Raw genomic sequence first — 18,251 nt, forward strand, 5'->3', positions numbered from 1 at the left:
TCTGTTATAGTCTATCCCGAGAGAGAGAGAGAGAGAGAGAGAGAGAGAGAGAGAGAGGTTCTCCCACCAAGCCATTCTCACAAGGAACATGGAAGGTCTGAGTTAGGTTGACGACTCACGCACCCACACACCCTCTGACGACGCATGCACCCACACACCCTCTGACGACGCACGCACCCACACACCCTCTGACGACGCACGCACCCACACACCCTCTGACGACAAAGTGTACAGCAAAAACAGTATTGAGTAGTCCCCCCCGGCACCACCCTCCCGGCGCCTCACATATCAGGCTGTCAGCGAGCCTCAAGTTCATATATAAATACCCGTAGTCCAAGTGCCTCAGGCCTGGAGCTGTCAGCGTGCTATAAGCTTCTGCCTCTTGTTGTTTCTTGGTTTTACGGTTTTCTTTCTTTCTTTCTTTCTGGGTTTAAGAGAAGACGATAATAATAAAGTTTTGTGTGTGTGTGTGCGTGTGTGTGTGTGTGTGTGTGTGTGTGTGTGTGTGTGTGTCATGCCCTCGTTGGGTATTTCTGGTAGTGTCTGTCTCTCTCTCTGTCTCTCTGTCTCTCTCTCTCTCTCTCTCTCTCTCTCTCTCTCTCTCTCTCTCTCTCTCTCTCTCTCTCTCTCTCTCTCTCTCTCTCTCTCTCTAGTATATCTCTCTCGCTGTCTCTCTGTCTATCTCTCTCTCTATCTCTCTCGTCTCTCTGGCGTTGCTATGGTTCTGAAATGTCTTAAGTGATAAATTACTTCCTGAGTTGCCAGTGTGAGACGAATTAGACAGACAGACAGACAGGACAGACAGACAGGACAGATTACAGACAGACAGACAGAAAGCTCAGATAGACAGACAGCATCTAACAGCAGCTGTGTTTTGTTAAGCGCTGGAGACCATTAGCCTTGGGTACAGTGTGAAGTGCTCTCTCTCTCTCTCTCTCTCTCTCTCTCTCTCTCTCTCTCTCTCCGCCATGGTGATTGAGACATCATCACCATGGCAACTGAGACAATTACCTGACAGCTTAAGGTAATCATTACGGCAACTTAGATAACACAATCACCATGGTAACTTAGATAATTACCATGGCGACTCAGGTAACACAATCACCATGGTAACTTAGTTAATTACCATGGTAACTCGGACAACAATCACCATGGTAACGAAGGTCATCATCATAATACAACAGCTTATGGTAATGGTGGTAATTATATTAAGACGGCTGTTAGAGTACAGTTGTTGTGTGTGTGCGTGTGTGTGTGTGTGTGTGGTAGTGGTGTTGGTGATGTGGTGGTGTCGTGGTGGTGTAGTGGTGGTGTTGTGGTGGTGGTGTAGTGGTGGTGTAATGGTGTAGTGGTAGTGTTGTGGTGTTGTAGTGTTGTAGTGGTGTTGTGGTGTTGTGGTAGCTGGTGGAGTTGTAGAGGTGTTGTGGTAGTGTTGTGGTGTTGTAGTGGTGTTGTGGTGGCTGGTGGAGTTGTAGAGGTGTTGTGGTGGTGTTGTGGTAGTGTTGTGGTGTTGTAGTGGTGTTGTAGTGGTGTTGGTGTTGGCTGGCGGGCTGGTCGGAGCGCAACACCTGATATTTATAACTTAGAACGTGTATTTCCGCCCCAGAGTCAACAGAGTAGCTCTGATTATCTCTCTCTCTCTCTCTCTCTCTCTCTTTACCTTCATCTCTCTTCCTCTTTCCCTCACTTCCTATCCCATATTTCACCTATCTTCCCTTTCCTTCCTCTTCTCTTCCATCCTCACTTCCCCTCCTCCTCCCCTCTCTCCCTACTCCACCCCCTCCTCCTCCCCTCTCTCCCTCCTCCTTCTCCACCTACTCCACCCCCCTTCTCCTCCTCTCCCTCTCCTCATCCTCACCTCCTCCTCCTCCCCCTCCTTCCCCTCATCCTCCTCCTCCCTCAGTCTACGCGGGTGACCCCTGACCTTTACTTTACATCTTGCCCTTAAAAGCATTAAAGGTCAAATGGATGATGATGTATTGTAGAAGTGGGCGTGAGCGAAGTGTCTCAGTAGTGGGTGTGGGCGTAGTGTCTCAGTAGTGGGCGTGAGCGAAGTGTCTCAGTAGTGGGCGTGGACGTAGTGTCGAAGTGTCTCAGCAGTGGGGCGTGGACGTAGTGTCTCAGTAGTGGGCGTGGACGTAGTGTCTCAGTAGTGGGCGTGGGCGTAGTGTTCAGTGGTGGGCGGACGTAGTGTCTCGGTAGTGGGCGCGTAGTGTCTCAGTAGTGGGCGGGGCGTAGTGTCTCCAGTGGTGGGGCGTGGACGTGTCCCGGTGGTGGGCGGACGTAGTGTCTCAGTAGTGGGCGGAGCGAAGTGTCTCAGTAGTGGGCATGGACGTAGTGTCTCAGTGGTGGGCGTGGACGTAGTGTCTCGGTAGTGGGCGTGGACGTAGTGTCTCGGTAGTGGGCGTGGACGTAGTGTCTCAGTGGTGGGCGTGGACGTAGTGTCTCGGTAGTGGGCGTGGACGTAGTGTCTCTGGTAGTGGGCGTGACGTAGTGTCTCAGTAGTGGGCGTGGGGCGTAGTGTCTCAGTGGTGGGCGTGGACGTAGTGTCTCGGTAGTGGGCGTGGACGTAGTGTCTCAGTAGTGGGCGTGAGCGAAGTGTCTCAGTAGTGGGCATGGACGTAGTGTCTCAGTAGTGGGCGTGAGCGAAGTGTCTCGGTAGTGGGCGTGGACGTAGTGTCTCGGTAGTGGGCGTGGACGTAGTGTCTCAGTAGTGGGCGTGGACGTAGTGTCTCAGTAGTGGGCGTGGGCGTAGTGTCTCAGTGGTGGGCGTGGACGTAGTGTCTCGGTAGTGGGCGTGGGCGTAGTGTCTCAGTGGTGGGCGTGGACGTACAAGTAGTGTCTATGGTGTGTGTGTGTGTGTGTGTGTGTGTGTGTGTGTGTAATAATAATAATAATAATTAACGGTTTATTGAAAGAGCATGGCAGTCGGAAGGCTGAAAATATACAGTGACATAATTGGGGAATGGGTTTCGATTTACAAATAATATACAAGTAACATAAGTGATACAAATATGATATATAATAACTAGATGGGGAAAAGCTCATACTACAGGGTATTTCAACATAGTGACAGTGCAAAAAGTAGTATTTACTGGGAGTGAATACACTGGTTGATTACAAGTTTTTGATAATTTTTACAATGGTTGGGACTGGGCTGTTCTTATAGCGATCAGTTCGTGCTCGTATGGGCTGGATGCGGTTGTGGTGTTGAACAGCAATTCTCGGACAAGGGATCTCAGGTGGTAGTAGGAGCCGGTGTCGAGGATGGTGCAGAAGCTTCTTACCAAATTTGCAGATGAGGTCGTGGTGATGGTCAGTGAGAGTCGAAAGGGTCAGTGTGTTGAGCGCTTCTTGATATGTGGAGTAGGAAGGGGAGAGAATAATCTTGCTGTATGCGTGTGTGTGTGTGTATGTGTGTGTTTGTTTAGGGTAGTAGAGGGCATCGGGTATGGGCGTGTGAGGGTGGGCGTGTGGGCGTGCTGGTGGTTGCCACACGCCACTAACAACTACAGGTCATGAGGGAGCGTTACAAGGCTGAGTGGTTGATTATCTCCCCTGCTGGGCTACTGGGGTCTAACCACGACAAGAACCACGACGAGAACCACGCCATCAACACAGAGAACCACGCCAAGAACAACGCCATCAACACAGAACCACGCAGATCTACGCCATCAACACAAAACCACGCCATCAACACACAGAACCATGCAGAACCACGCCATCAACACAGAGAACCACGCCAAGAACAACTCCATCAATACAGAACCACGCAGAACAACGCCATCAACACAGAACCACGCAGATCTACGCCATCAACACAAAACCACGCCATCAACACACAGAACCATGCAGAACCACGCCATCAACACAGAACCACGCAGAGCCATCGCAATCAACACAGAACCACGACAAGAACCACGCCATCAACAGAACCACGCAGAACCACGCCATCAACACAGAACCACGCAGAACCACGCCATCAACACAGAACCACGCAGAACCACGCCATCAACACAGAACCACGCCATCAACACAGAACCACGCCATCAACGCAGAACCACGCCATCAACACAGAACCACGCAGAACCACGCCATCAACACGCCACAAACACATTAAAGGAATCGACCTCTGAGACTACCTGAGGAGCTCGCCAAGATGATTCGTTTCAATTTACCAAGACCTGACCTGACCTGACCTGACCTGACTTGACTTGACCTGACCTAAACCTACCTGAGGAACACCCCCAAAACACGCCAAGATGATTCGTCTACAATTTACCAAAACCTGACCTGACCTGACCTGACCTTACCTAACCTTGCCTGTGCCTGATATGGCCTTACCTGACCTGATAGATAAATTCTAATAAAACAAACTGTTTAAAGGGTGAATTTACTCAAATAAATAACTAATTATCGAGATTTTAATGATAAAAGTAAAGACAAATAAACCAGTAAAAAAATAAATATTAGAATCGAGAAAGAATAAATGATAAAAAAAGACAATATAAACGCCGCGTTCCTTGTCCTGTGTTGTAGACGATGCGCCATTGTTTTTGTTGACACGGAGGGAGAATGTATATAAATATGGCCTCCCAGCTCCCCACTCTGAGACTGTCAAGGCCACTCTCTAGAGCTCTCATCACGAGTCAATGACGCGTCTAGCACTGTAAAGGGAGGACCTACATGGATACAACTCAAATGTATATATTAATGGTTCCTTGAAGTCTTTTTTTTTATTGCGAGGTAATAATTTCGCTGGAAGGGACCTGATTCGTTGTTTATAGAGAGAGAAAGTATAGGATTTTGGCGGGAAGGGACCAGATTCGTTGTTTATAGAGAGAAAGTATAGGATTTTGGCGGGAAGGGACCTGATTCGTTGTTTATAGAGAGAAAGTATAGGATTTTGGCGGGAAGGGACCTGATTCGTTGTTTATAGAGAGATAAGTGTAGGATTTTGGCGGGAAGGGACCTGATTCGTTATTTATAGAGAGATAGAGTGTAGGATTTTGGCGGGAAGGGACCTGATTCGTTATTTATAGAGAGAGAAAGTATAGGATTTTGGCTGGAAGGGACCTGATTCGTTATTTATAGAGAGATAGAGTGTAGGATTTTGGCGGGAAGGGACCTGATTCGTTATTTATAGAGAGATAGAGTGTAGGATTTTGGCGGGAAGGGACCTGATTCGTTGTTTATAGAGAGATAGAGTGTAGGATTTTGGCGGGAAGGGACCTGATTCGTTATTTATAGAGCGATAGAGTGTAGGATTTTGAAGGGAAGGGACCTGATTCATTGTTTATAGAGAGAGAAAGTATAGGATTTTGGCGGGAAGGGACCTGATTCGTTGTTTATAGAGAGATAGAGTGTAGGATTTTGAAGGGAAGGGACCTGATTCGTTATTTATAGAGAGAGAAAGTATAGGATTTTGGCGGGAAGGGACCTGATTCGTTATTTATAGAGAGATAGAGTGTAGGATTTTGGCGGGAAGGGACCTGATTCGTTGTTTATAGAGAGATAGAGTGTAGGATTTTGAAGGGAAGGGACCTGATTCGTTATTTATAGAGAGATAGAGTGTAGGATTTTGGCGGGAAGGGACCTGATTCGTTGTTTATAGAGAGATAGAGTGTAGGATTTTGGCTGGAAGGGACCTGATTCGTTATTTATAGAGAGAGAAAGTATAGGATTTTGGCGGGAAGGGACCTGATTCGTTATTTATAGAGAGATAGAGTGTAGGATTTTGGCGGGAAGGGACCTGATTCGTTGTTTATAGAGAGATAGAGTGTAGGATTTTGAAGGGAAGGGACCTGATTCGTTATTTATAGAGAGATAGAGTGTAGGATTTTGGCGGGAAGGGACCTGATTCGTTGTTTATAGAGAGATAGAGTGTAGGATTTTGGCTGGAAGGGACCTGATTCGTTATTTATAGAGAGAGTATAGGATTTTGGCGGGAAGGGACCAGATTCGTTGTTTATAGAGAGAGAAAGTATAGGATTTTGGCGGGAAGGGACCTGATTCGTTGTTTATAGAGAGATAGAGTGTAGGATTTTGAAGGGAAGGGACCTGATTCGTTATTTATAGAGAGAGAAAGTATAGGATTTTGGCGGGAAGGGACCTGATTCGTTATTTATAGAGAGATAGAGTGTAGGATTTTGGCGGGAAGGGACCTGATTCGTTGTTTATAGAGAGATAGAGTGTAGGATTTTGGCGGGAAGGGACCTGATTCGTTATTTATAGAGAGATAGAAAGTATAGGATTTTGGCGGGAAGGGACCTGATTCGTTATTTATAGAGAGGCATCAGATGAAATATGGTGTTTATATCAAGGTCATGGAGATGTCGTGTGGAGATAAAGACAAAACAAAAAAGAATCTTACGTAATGTGATCATAGGTTCTATTTTTGTTACCCCTGTGTGTGTGTGTGTGTGTGTGTGTGTGTGTGTGTGTGTGTGTGTGTGTGTGTGTGTGTGTGTGTGTGTGTGTGTGTGTGTGTGTGTGTGTGTGTGTGTGTGTGTGTGTGTGCAAGAAGTTTATTCCTAGATAACCTACCTGAGGTGAAATTGAACGTCTCCTTGAAGGCACCTACCCTAACCTAACAACCTTGAGGGTGAAATTGAACGTCTCCTTGAAGGCACCTACCCTAACTTAACCTAACCTTGAGGGTGAAAGTGAACGTCTCCTTGAAGGCACCTAACCTAACCCAATCTAACCTTGAGGGTGAATGTCTCCTTGAAAGCATCGCATCTCCCTCGACCGCCCAGAGACACCCGAGGAGACACGGCAGGAGAGGTTGTTTCTTGACGCCCCCACACATCACCAGGAAGCTCCGTGTGTGTGTGTGTGTGTCGGGGAGAAAGTAGACCCAATATACTCTCACAAGCTCCTCCCGGTCAGTGCTCCTCCCGCGGTAGAGAATGAGGGCATTACTCTAGTGCGTGGAAGAGTCTCAGTGCAGTATCGACGCCATTTTCACCCGGAAGCCTCCTCATAGGTTTAGTGAGGCGTGAAGTACCTCTTTCGTATCTAGCAAGGAGGAAAATTTAACGGAAGTGAGGGGGGTTGTAGTGGTGGTAGTGTGGTGGTGGTAGTGGTGGGGGTGAAAGTGATGGTAGTAGTGATGCTGGTGGTAGTGGTTGTGGTGTTGGCCGGTGGGGGGAGGATTGTGGTTGTTGTGGTGGTACTGGTTTGTGTGTGTGTGGATGTTGTTAGCACGTGTCTCTGAGGGGAAGGGGGGGTTAGGGAGGGGAGGGAGTGAGGGGGTAAGTACCTGGTGGGGGGGAGGTAGTAGTAGGAGGGGGGGGTGACCAGGGGCGACGTGATAAGCCAAGTGTAGCCAAGATGGGCCAAATATGTACTGTGTGTTTGTTTGTTTGTGTATCTGTGTGTGTGTGTGTGTTTGTTTGTGTACGTGTGTTTGTGTTTGTGTACCTGTGTGTGTTTGTTCGTGTACCCGTATGTGTGTGTTTGTTTATGTACCTGTGTGTGTTTGTTTGTGTACCTGGATGTGTGTGTGTTTGTTTGTTTGTGTACTTGTGTGTGTTTGTTTGTGTACCTGTATGTGTGTGTGTTTGTTTGTGTACTAGTACGTGTGTGTATGTTCGTGTATCTGTATGTGTGTGTTTGTGTACCTGTGTGTATGTTTGTGTATGTGTTGCTGTGCGTTTATATTTGTTTATATGCTTGTTTGTATGTTGGTGTGTGTATGTAGGTGTCTATATGTTGGTGTGTGTGTGTGTGTGTGTGTGTGTGTGTGTGTGCAGGGAAGTAACTTGCATAAGTCTTCCCCTGCCAGTACACAGCCTCCTCACCATCAACACTCCTGCTGTAACTCCTCGTGGCAACACACGGTAACTGGGTGCCTCGTGGGCCCAGGTTAGACCAGCAGGGGATCTCGGAGTAGCAGTGGGCCCCAGAGGAACGGTGCAAAGGCCCACTGGCATGTGGACACGCCCTGGCGCCTACCAGCCATTGCCTCGCTGCCTTCCGTATTAACCTTGGCAGGTATAAGGCTACGGGAGTAAACCCCAAACGAAAAATCTGCGGTGGCGCCCCGCATCAGGCAGACATGCTTACAGAGCTCCAACAAGACCCCAACGGTGGTATAGGCGGAAGAGGTGACCACCATGGAAACCCAACGACTACACCGGCGGACGAAGGCAAAGCAAGATGGACAGGCTACTAAGGCGAAACCCAACAAACTGGGCTATCGGCAGTCCATTACAACGCTCCTTCTCCCTAGTCGTTGCAACACTTGCACCACTGGATCAGGAAAAGGGAGAGCCAAGATGTGTGGTTGCAGCCTGCGCTTCTGCCTCACCACATAAATCAACTCACTCGCAGCCATCATCCAGTTCATCATAGCTCTCATCATCATCAAAACCCCTATACCCCCAAAAGTCCTGTGGCGATCGACGGGGACAGGCAGAGATGACTGCCGGGAGTCTCTAGTCACAATTCTGCACATGGGCGGCAAAGATTAGATGGTCGTTTATGCACTGGGATCTAGGCAGCAGTGCAATCCGATCCTGTCTGTGCAACTGAACAGCCCTTTCGAGGACCCACTCTGCTCACCCCACACGGGAAGGGGGCTAGAAAAGGTGCCCTAAACATAGCCTGCCTATAAACCCAACCTGACTGGGCAACCGCACCCAGTAAGGTCATCCTTATGCTGTTGCAAACACAACCAAAATCACAGATCCAAACAAAAACAAACCATACAACCTCCTACGGTCGCTGCATGGAACTTCAGGACCCTTCTGGATACCGGAACAAATGAGTGTCCTGAAAGAAGAACTGTCCTTGTGACAAAAGAGTTAGCTAGGTATAACATCGACATAGCAGCCATCAATGTGTCCTGGCTCCCAGATGAGGGCCAACTCCAGAACATGGGTCTGGCTACACCTTCTTCTGGAAGGGTAAGCCTGCTACAGAGAGAAACCGCATTTATGGAGTTGGCTGTGGAATCTGCCAACGCATCCTACACAGGCTAACTGAGATGCCTATTGGGATCAACGAGTGCCTCATGACGCTTCGAGTACCACTGAATCACTCACGTCATGCCTTCTTCAACAGTGCATACGCCCCAACACTGGATGCAAAGGATGACATCAAGGAGGCCTTTTATGCCGACCTTGACAGAGTGCTAACCTCTAACCCCAGAGAAGACAAGGTTGTGCTCCTTGGCGACTTCAGTGCCAGAGTTGGCAGAGATGCTGACATTTGGCAGGGAACCATAGGGAGAAATGGACGAGGCAAGTGTAATGCCAACGGCCTACTCCTCCTCAGTAAGTGTGCTGCGCACAGCCTCACTATCACCAATACCGTGTTTCGGCAAGGTGACAAGTTCAAGGGTTCGTGGCATCACCCACGATACAAACACTGGCATCTCATTGACTATATCATTGTCAGAAAAAGAGATCGCCGAGATGTCCTCATCACCCGTTCCATGCGTGGCTCAGACCACTGTGACACTGATCATCGACTTGTCAGCCAAAACGGCGAAGGCAGCAAGCCTCCAGAAGAGGTTTTAACACTCAGCGTCTGGAGGACCCAGCAGTAGCACATGCTTTCAGAGAGCAGCTCTAACATGGGCTTATAAAGAACCCAACAGCAAACAACGCGAATCCCAGTGCCGAATGGGATACTCTCAACACTGTTAAAACAAAAACCTGCAGAGAGACCCTCGGCCAGATCAAAAGAATACACCAGGACTGGTTTGATGAAAATGACCCGGCAATCAAAGTTCTCGTCGATGATAAACGTGCTGCTTTTACTGACTGGCAGAACAACCCTCAGTCTCAGACGAAAACTGATACCTACCGCAAGAAGAAAGTGGCAGCCCAGCGGGAATTTTGCATTCTACAGAACGACTGGCTTAAAAATAAAGCATGTGAAACACAGAAACATGCACAAAATGAGCGAATTTTTCAATTCCATTAAAACATTTTATGGGCCACCGAATCATGGCACAGCGCCCCTCCGTTCATCTGATCGTAACTTCATAATTAAAGACGAAGAAGGCCTCCTTCAGCGCTGGAAAGAGCACTGCCATTCACTGCTTAACCGAAACACCGATGTAGATGTACTGACTACCCAGGAGGTCCCTCAGTATCCAGAGCTGACCCACCTCAGCTATCTTCCATCCCTGGATGAGGTAGTTATTGCCATCAAACAGATGAAAAATAACAAAGCCTCAGGGCCTGATGGAATCCCAGCCGAGGTGTATAAAGCAGGAGGACCTCTGCTTACCAGCCATATTCACTCTCTCCTGGAGAATTTTGGGAAAAGAAGGAAATCCTCCAAGTTCTCAAAGAACAAGGGAGACCGGTCAGACTGTGGCAACTACCATGAGATCGCGCTGCTCTCCGTAGCTGGCAAGATTATCGCCCGGGTCCTCCTAAACAGACTCCTTCCTGAGGCGGAAAACTTCCTCCCAGAATCTCAATGTGGTTTTAGACCATCACGTGGCACCACTGACATGATCTTTGCTGCCCGCCAGATACAGGAAAAGTGCAGAGAATAGTGTCGTGATCTGTACATGGCTTTCATCGACCTAACCAAGGCCTTCGACCCGGTCAACAGGGAAGCCCTCTGGTGGACCCTCAGCCGTTTTGGCTGCCCACCAAAATTCATCGCCATTGTGAGGCAACTCCACGATGGCATGACCGGCAGTGTCCCGCACAACGGCACCCAGTCTGATTTCTTCCCCATTCAAACGGGGGTTAAACAAGAGTGCGTATTGGCACCAACTCTCTTTTACATATTTTTGGCTGCCTTCCTTACTCGTGCCAGTGCCAATTTAGCCAGCGGGGTGAACATCGAGTACCGGGTGAAGGGGGATCTTTTCAACATAAAACGACTCCAGGCAAGAACAAAGATGTCGGCGGCTTCCATTGCTGAACTTCAGTATGCAGACGACCTCACCCTTGTTGCTCATACTGAAAATGACCTACAGGAGATCCTAAACACCAACGCAGATGCGTATGCGCACTTCGGCCTTGAGGTGAATATACGTAAGACTCAGATTCTCTTTCAGCCTGCCCCAGGTTCAGACACACCTCCACCATCCATCCAGCTTAACGGTACTACCTCTCTAATGTTACCCACTATCGGTATCTCGGCTCCCACCTGTCCACCACAGCAGACATCGATGAAGAGATTCACCACCGGATCAGATAAGCATCTCAAGCCTTTGACGGACTCCGAAACCGTGTCTTCAGCTGTAGGGAGCTGAAATTATCTACAAAGCTGCATGTATGTCCAGCAGTGGTCCTCCCCACCCTGCTATATGGCAGTGAAACATGGGTCACATACAGGAAACACCTCAAGACACTTTAAAACTTTCACCAACGTAGTCTATGTTCCATCCTCCGAGTTTGCTGGGAAGACAAGAGAACAAATGCCAGTATTCTAGGTGACACCAACTGTGGCAGCATCGAGGCTACCATTATCCATGAACAGCTATGCTGGACGGGCCATGTTACCCGCATGGACGACAGTAGACTACCAAAGCAGCTTCTTTACAGTCATCTAACGAATAGTAAACGTAACGCCGGCGGATAATTGAAAAGGTATAAAGATAGTCTTAAGACAAACCTGAAAAGTGCCAAATCGACCCCCTCACCTAGGAGACGATTACTCTACACTGTAACGCTTGGAGGAGCACCACACGGGAAGGAGTCAATACTTTCGAGTTAGCCCAACTGCAAAACCGAGGCAGACAAGCGCCAACGCCGGAAACACGCTGCCACCGCCCCTCCCGCAGTAGATGCAGTCCTTCACATGTGCAACGATTGTGGACGACCCTGCGGGTCCCGTATCGGTCTCTTTAGTCACCTCAAAGCTCACCAACCTTGGTGACATCCACTAATAACTCATATCATTGTATCAAAGCTGAATGATCGTCATTCTCGATTCCGAGTGACAGCAAAGTAGTAGTAGCAGTAGTGTGTGTGTGTGTGTAATAATATTATTAACGGTTTATTGAAAGAGCATGGGAGCCGGAAGGCTGAAAATATACAATTACATAATTGGGGAATGGGCCTCTTGATTTACAAATAATATACAAGTAACATAAGTGATACAAATATGATATATAATAACTAGGTGGAGAGAAGCTCAAACTACAGGGCATTTCAACATAGTGACAGTGCAAAAAGTAGTATTGACTGGGAGTGAATACACTGGTTTATTACAAGTTATTGATAATTTTTACAATGGTTGGGACTGGGCTGTTCTTATAGCGATCAGGTCGTGCTCGTATGGGCTGAATGCGGTTGTGGTGTCGAACAGCAATTATATTATCGGACGAGGGATCTCGGGTGATAGTAGGAGCCGGTGTGGAGGATGGTGCAGAAGCTTCTCACCAAATTTGCAGATGAGGTCGTGGTGATGGTCAGTGAGAGCCGAGAGGGCCAGTGTGTTGAGCGCTTTTTGATATGTGGAGTAGGAAGGGGAGAGAATAATCTTGCATGCCCTCTTTTGCACTTTTTCTAGGTGTTTACGTTGTGTGGCATTTAGGGAGGAAGACCAGGTGGGGGAGGCATAGGTGAGCTTGGGAAGTATGAATGTTGAGTAAACACTGAGGAGCTCGGGTGCAGGAACTCCGAGGGACTTGAGTCGGCGCAGGAGGTGGAGACGGAAACTGGAGGATTTGACAGCTCCACTGACGTGTGGTTTCCAATTTAGTTCGTTGTCTTTGGTGACGCCGAGGAGCTTAGTGGGATCTACAACCTGTCCATAGATAGATAGATCGATAGATATGTGGTTGTGTTGATTTATAGATAGATAGATAGGCAGATAGATGCTGTTCTCAGGATAGAATCAGTTTAATTATGAAATACGTTTACTTAATCTCTTCAGAACACACCTGTACAGTTAGTCCCTTTGGTGGAAAAAATAAACACCATAATGTTCAATGTGCCAAATACCTCAAGGACTAAGTTTATATGAGGTATGGCCGGGAGACGCGACCTTAGTGCCAGGCAGGAGTTGGCACTGTCATATACCGAGAGCCATACCAGACGACAGTGCCAACTTTGTGTGTGCGGGGGTGTGTGTGTGTGTGTGTGTCTGAGTGTTGTTGATCACCGGTCAGATTGGCACGATACTTCTGACTCCTCCATCCCCTCCCTCCCCCGCCCCTCCTCCCTCGACCATGGGGTAGTGCCAATATCATTAAGTCACTGCCATGTTTAGTGAAACAGTGAATCAATGAAACAGTGAGTCAGTGAGGTAGTGAATCAATGAAACAGTGAGTCAGTGAGGCAGTGAATTAATGAAACAGTGAGTCAGTGAGGCAGTGAATCAATGGAACAGTGAGTCAGTGAGGCAGTGAATCAATGGAACAGTGAGTCAGCGAGGCAGTGAATCAATGGAACAGTGAGTCAACGTGGCAGCGAATCAATGAAACAGTGAGTCAGCGAGACAGTAAACCAGGCAGACAATGAATCAGTGAATCAAATAAATAAAGTAAATTACTAAGAGGATATGGAGGTGAGAGAGGAGAGGAAGAGAAATGAGAGAAGGGAGAAGGAGAGGAAGGGAAATGAGAGGAGAGAGAAGGAGAGGAAGAGAAATGAGAGAAGGGAGAAGGAGAAGAGGAAATGAGAGAAGGGAGAAGGAGAGGAAGGAAATGATATGGAGGTGAGAGAGGAGAGGAAGAGAAATGAGAGAAGGGAGAAGGAGAGGAAGGGAAATGAGAGGAGAGAGAAGGAGAGGAAGAGAAATGAGAGAAGGGAGAAGGAAAATACGAAAGAGGGGAGAGGGAAGGAGATAATCATGGAGGAGAAGCGGCAAGTGGATAGAAAGATGAGGATTAAGCGGAAAGGGAAGAGAAGAAGAGGAGGTATAGAAGAGGAAGAGGAGGTATAGAAGAGGAAGAGGAGGTATAGAAAAAGAAGAGGAGATAAAAGAGGAAGAGGAGGTATAGAAGAAGAAGAGGAGGTATAGAAGAAGAGGAGGTATAGAAGAGGAGGAGGAAGAAGAGGAGCTAGAGAAAAAGGGGAAGAAGAAAAGGAGGTAGAGGAGAGGAAGAATTAATTTCCTCCCTTCATTATTTTCTTTTTCTTTCTCTCGAGGGAAAAAAGTCTTGTGAGTTTATTCCCTCACTCTCTCTATCTATCTATCTATCTATCTATCTATCCATCTATCTATCTATCTATCTATCTATCTATCTATCTATCTATCTATCTATCTGTCTATCTATCTGTCTGTCTGTCTGTCTGTCTGTCTATCTATCTAACAAAGGGACGTGAATGTGTTGGAGGTGCCTGTGGTCAGAGGAGAGGAGGGGGGAAGGAGAGAGGTAAGGATGAGGAGAGGAAGAGGGGAGGAGAAAGAGAGATAGAAGAGTGAGGAGAAGAGAAGACGACAAACCAATGATTAACGGATGGTGCAAGCGCGTGATTGTAGCTTTGCCCCTTGTAACTCTGAGAGGGTCTGTGTGCTAAGGAGGAGGAGGAGAAGAAGAAGGAGAGAACAGGAGGAGATGGTGAAGGAGAGAGGTTAAGAAGAGAAAGGAGAATGAGGGGAGATGAGAAAAGGAAGGAAAGAAAGAGGAGGAGGAGAGGAGAAGAAGGCAGAAGGGGAGGAGGAGAAGGAGCCAGGTAGAGCAGAAGAAGAAGAAGAAGAAGAAGAAGAAGAAGAAGGATGGGAGGATGGAGGAGGAAAGACATAGAAGGAAGAAAGAAAACAAAATTGAGATGCTGAGAGAACTAGGTGAGGTAAAAGGAGGGGAGTTGTGTGCTTGCTTAGGAGAGAGGAGGAGGAGGAGGAGGAGGAGGAGGAGAGGACGAAACAGAGGAAAGAGGAAGCAACAAGCGGGGAGAGGACAGGGCGTCATGCGTGTGGGGTGCTGCTCTAGCTAAGTAAAAGGTGTACCAAGGGGAGAGGGAGGGAGGAGGGAAGGTGGGGAGGGGGAGGAGAGGGGAAGGGAGAAGGTGGGAGAGGGGGAGAGAGGGAGGGAGGGGGAAGGTGGGAGAGGGAGGGTGGACGAACGGACCATAGCGTCGACTCAACGTACCCAAGGAGATGGTGACGAAACCAGCTGACCTCTCTCTCTCTGTCTCTCTCTGTCTCTCTCTCTTCCTTCCTTGCTTCATCTATTTTTTCCTTTTTCCTCCCCACCCTCATCCATTCTTCTCCATAGCTCCTGTTCGTGTTTCCTCCTGTGTTACCTGCCTCTCTCCCTTCCTCCCTTCGCCTATCTCCCCTTTCCTTCTCTCCTTTTGCCCCTCTGTCCCTCCCCCCCCTATCCCTCACAGAACTATCCAGAACTCTCATTTGAACCATCTGAGCTCTTGGTCTGAACCATCTGAGCTCTTGTTCTGAACCATCTGAGCTCTTGTTCCGAACCATCTGAGCTCTTGTTCCGAACCATCTGAGCTCTTGTTCCGAACCTTCATGTAAACTGATTCGAACTGCTATTTGAACTTTTCCGAATCCTCTTAGCAACCAATCTCTTCTCTCATCTGAACCATCTCGAGACACAACCGAACCATTCCGAAACTGTCCTTGAAGCCGTCTCGAACCCCCTTGTAATCCTGTACCGAAGCAGAGTAAGTGAAGCCGAAGAAACAAGCAAACAATGACTTAATCCGAGGACGACCTTGTCACCCTCCAGCTCCACCTCTCCCCCTCCCCTTCCACCCTCCCCACCCCTCCCCATAGCCCTTGCCTCGAATGACCCCCTTTCTCCCCCCTCCCCCAAACATATATTTACGCACCTCCTTACCCTTGACCACCCCAAACATCTACCTCTTTACCAGTACTGCACAGAACCTACACTTACCTCCTCCGCCTCTCTCTTTCCTATCTCCTTAATCCTTCAGTCCTTCCTTCCTACGCCTCATCCACCTCTCCCTCCATCCTTCTCACACCCCTCCCTCCTCTACCCTCCTTCACCCCCTTCCCTCCTTCCCGTCACCCCTCACCTACACATTAACAGGGCACACTACCCAAGCAGTGCCTTCAATGCCATCAGGACAGTAAGCATTGTCTGCCACAACACCCTCAAGTGAGTTATTTCTGTACAATTGTGTTTCTGAATACCAATGTGTGTGTGTGTGTGTGTGTGTGTGTGTGTGTGTGTGTGTTTGTGTTTATACTCTCTCTCTCTCTCTCTCTCTCTGTCTTTTCTGTCAGTCTGTTCCTCACTCACGCACCTGTTCTATCTTATTTGCATATTAATGACTAATTATCCACACACACACACACACACACACACACACACACACACACACACACACACACACACACACACACACACACACACACACACACACACACACACACACACACACACTTACAGGACATATTTCATTCCTCTCCCCCAAAAAATGAAGTATTCTGAGTTTTAGTGTCAGCCAATCAGAGCTTATTATATGATCCAAGCAGCCAATCAGAAGGTATTATATATTTCAAGCAGCCAATCAGAAAGTATTGTAGATTCATAACAGTAGCGCCAAAACTGTCCTAATACTTTCCTCCTTTCTCTTCCTTCTTTTCTTTTTCCTTTTCCTTTTCCCCTCTTCATCTTTCCTCCTCTTCCTCCCATCCTTACTTTTCCTCCCTCTTCCTCTTCTTCCTTCTCCTCTTCTTTCCTTTCCTCCCATTTACTTTTCCTCCTCTTATTTCCTCTTCTTCTTTCTTTCCTCCTTCCTATCTATTTTTTCTTCATTCCTCTTCTTCCTTCCTCTTTCTTCCTCCTCTTCCTCCCACTCCTTTCTTTCTCCTCTTCATTCTCTTCTTCCTTCTCTCTTCCTCCTCTTCCCCATCCTTAGTTTTCATCTTTTCTTTCCTCTCTTCCTCATTCTTCTTCCTCTTCCTTCCTTTTCCTTCTTTCCTCTTCCTTCCTCCTCCTCACGTACTGGAATTTTTCTTTCTTTCATATTTAAATCCCAGCATTACTCCACGTCATGAATAAATTAGGAGGAGGGGAGGAAGAGGAGGAGGTTTGGAGGAGGAGGAGAGGAGGAAGAGGAAGAGGAGGAGAAGGAGAGGAAGAGGAAGAGGAGGAGGGGGTGTTTGAGAAGGAGGAGGGTGGAAGAGGAAGAGGAGGAGGGGTTTGAGAAGGAGGAGAGGTGGAAGAGGAAGAGGAGGAGGAGGAGGAGGAAGAGGGAGGAGGGGAGAAGGAAGAGAAGAGGAGGAGGGGGGTTGGGAAGGAGGAGAGGTGGAAGAGGAGGAGGAGGAGGGGGGAAGTTGAGAAGGAGGAGAGGGGAAGAGGAAGAGGAGGAGAGGTGGGAAGAGGGGAGGAGGAGGAGGGGAGGAGGAAGAGGGAAGAGGAGGAGGAAGAGGAGGAAGAGGAGGAGAGAGGTGGAAGAGGGAGAAGGAGGGAGGAGAGGTGAAAGTGGAGGAGGAGGAGGGAGGAGGAAGAGGAAGAGGGAGGGAGGAGGGAGGGAGGAGGAGGAGGAGGAGGAGGAGGAGGGGAGAGGAAGAGGAAGAGGAGGAGGGGGTGTTTGAGAAGGAGGAGAGGTGGAAGAGGAAGAGGAGGAGGGGAGGAGGAAGAGGAGGGTGGTTAAAGAAGGAGGAGGGGAGGTTGTGAGAGTAGTAGGAAGGAAGGGAAGAGGAAGAGGAGGAGAAGGAGGAAGAGGAGGAAGAGTTGGAGGAAGAGGAGAGGTGGGGAGGATTGTTGTTGTATTACGGTCAGACTCCCCTGGCGTCCAAGGTGCCAACTAGGTGTTATCCCTCACCAAGGAGTATCACAGAGTAGTGGCGCGTCTGAGCTATACATCCCCTCTCCTGTCTCACTCTTATCCCAGTCTGTGTTGGACAGTGGTGGTGTGAAGTACGGGTGTTGGTTCCTCATTCCTTCTGCCATTTGATTTAATATTTATTCAGTTAATGGCCGAGTGAGTTTGATAATTAGTGTTTTGTTGATAATTCACAGTTATTTAAAGAGACGTTTATGTAACTGTAAACGAGGGAGGACAATTTTTACGATAGATTTCAGTTTTTCGGTAAGTGATAACGTGGGGTTTTTTTTATAATTCACCTGAAGATAGAACAGCTTATTTCACCTGCAGGGAGTTGGGTTAGTTAATCTTCAGGTGAAATAAGCTGTGGTACCTAATCTAAAGGTGAAATAAGCTGGGTGTAATCGTCAGGTGAAATAAGCTGGGGTGTCAAATATTAAGTTGAAGTAAGCTGGGGTGTGTAATCTTCAGGTGATCCTCTATATTCGTCAGCTGTATACGGTGCTGTTTACATTGATCAGCTGACGTGAGTGGTTTAAGACCTTCACTTACACCAGCTGA

The 18,251-nt window shown here is 48.1% G+C and overlaps 1 protein-coding gene across 5 annotated transcripts in view; it reads left to right on the forward strand.

Moving 5' to 3' along the window:
• LOC121861205 overlaps window positions 1–18,251 on the forward strand; it is an 84,779-nt gene that overhangs the window by 29,850 nt on the left and 36,678 nt on the right. Inside the window, exon 1 of one of the 5 annotated variants that reach the window (XM_042358827.1) lies at window positions 17,766–17,954. The exons of the other annotated variants lie outside the window; for them this stretch is intronic. The gene's annotated coding sequence lies outside the window, so the exon portion shown is untranslated. Of the gene's footprint in view, window positions 1–17,765; window positions 17,955–18,251 lie in introns of those variants that run through there. 5 annotated transcript variants of the gene reach the window in all.

This window comes from Homarus americanus, unplaced genomic scaffold (genome assembly GCF_018991925.1).
Source record: "Homarus americanus isolate GMGI-L3 unplaced genomic scaffold, GMGI_Hamer_2.0 scaffold21314, whole genome shotgun sequence".
Taxonomy (NCBI): domain Eukaryota; kingdom Metazoa; phylum Arthropoda; class Malacostraca; order Decapoda; family Nephropidae; genus Homarus; species Homarus americanus.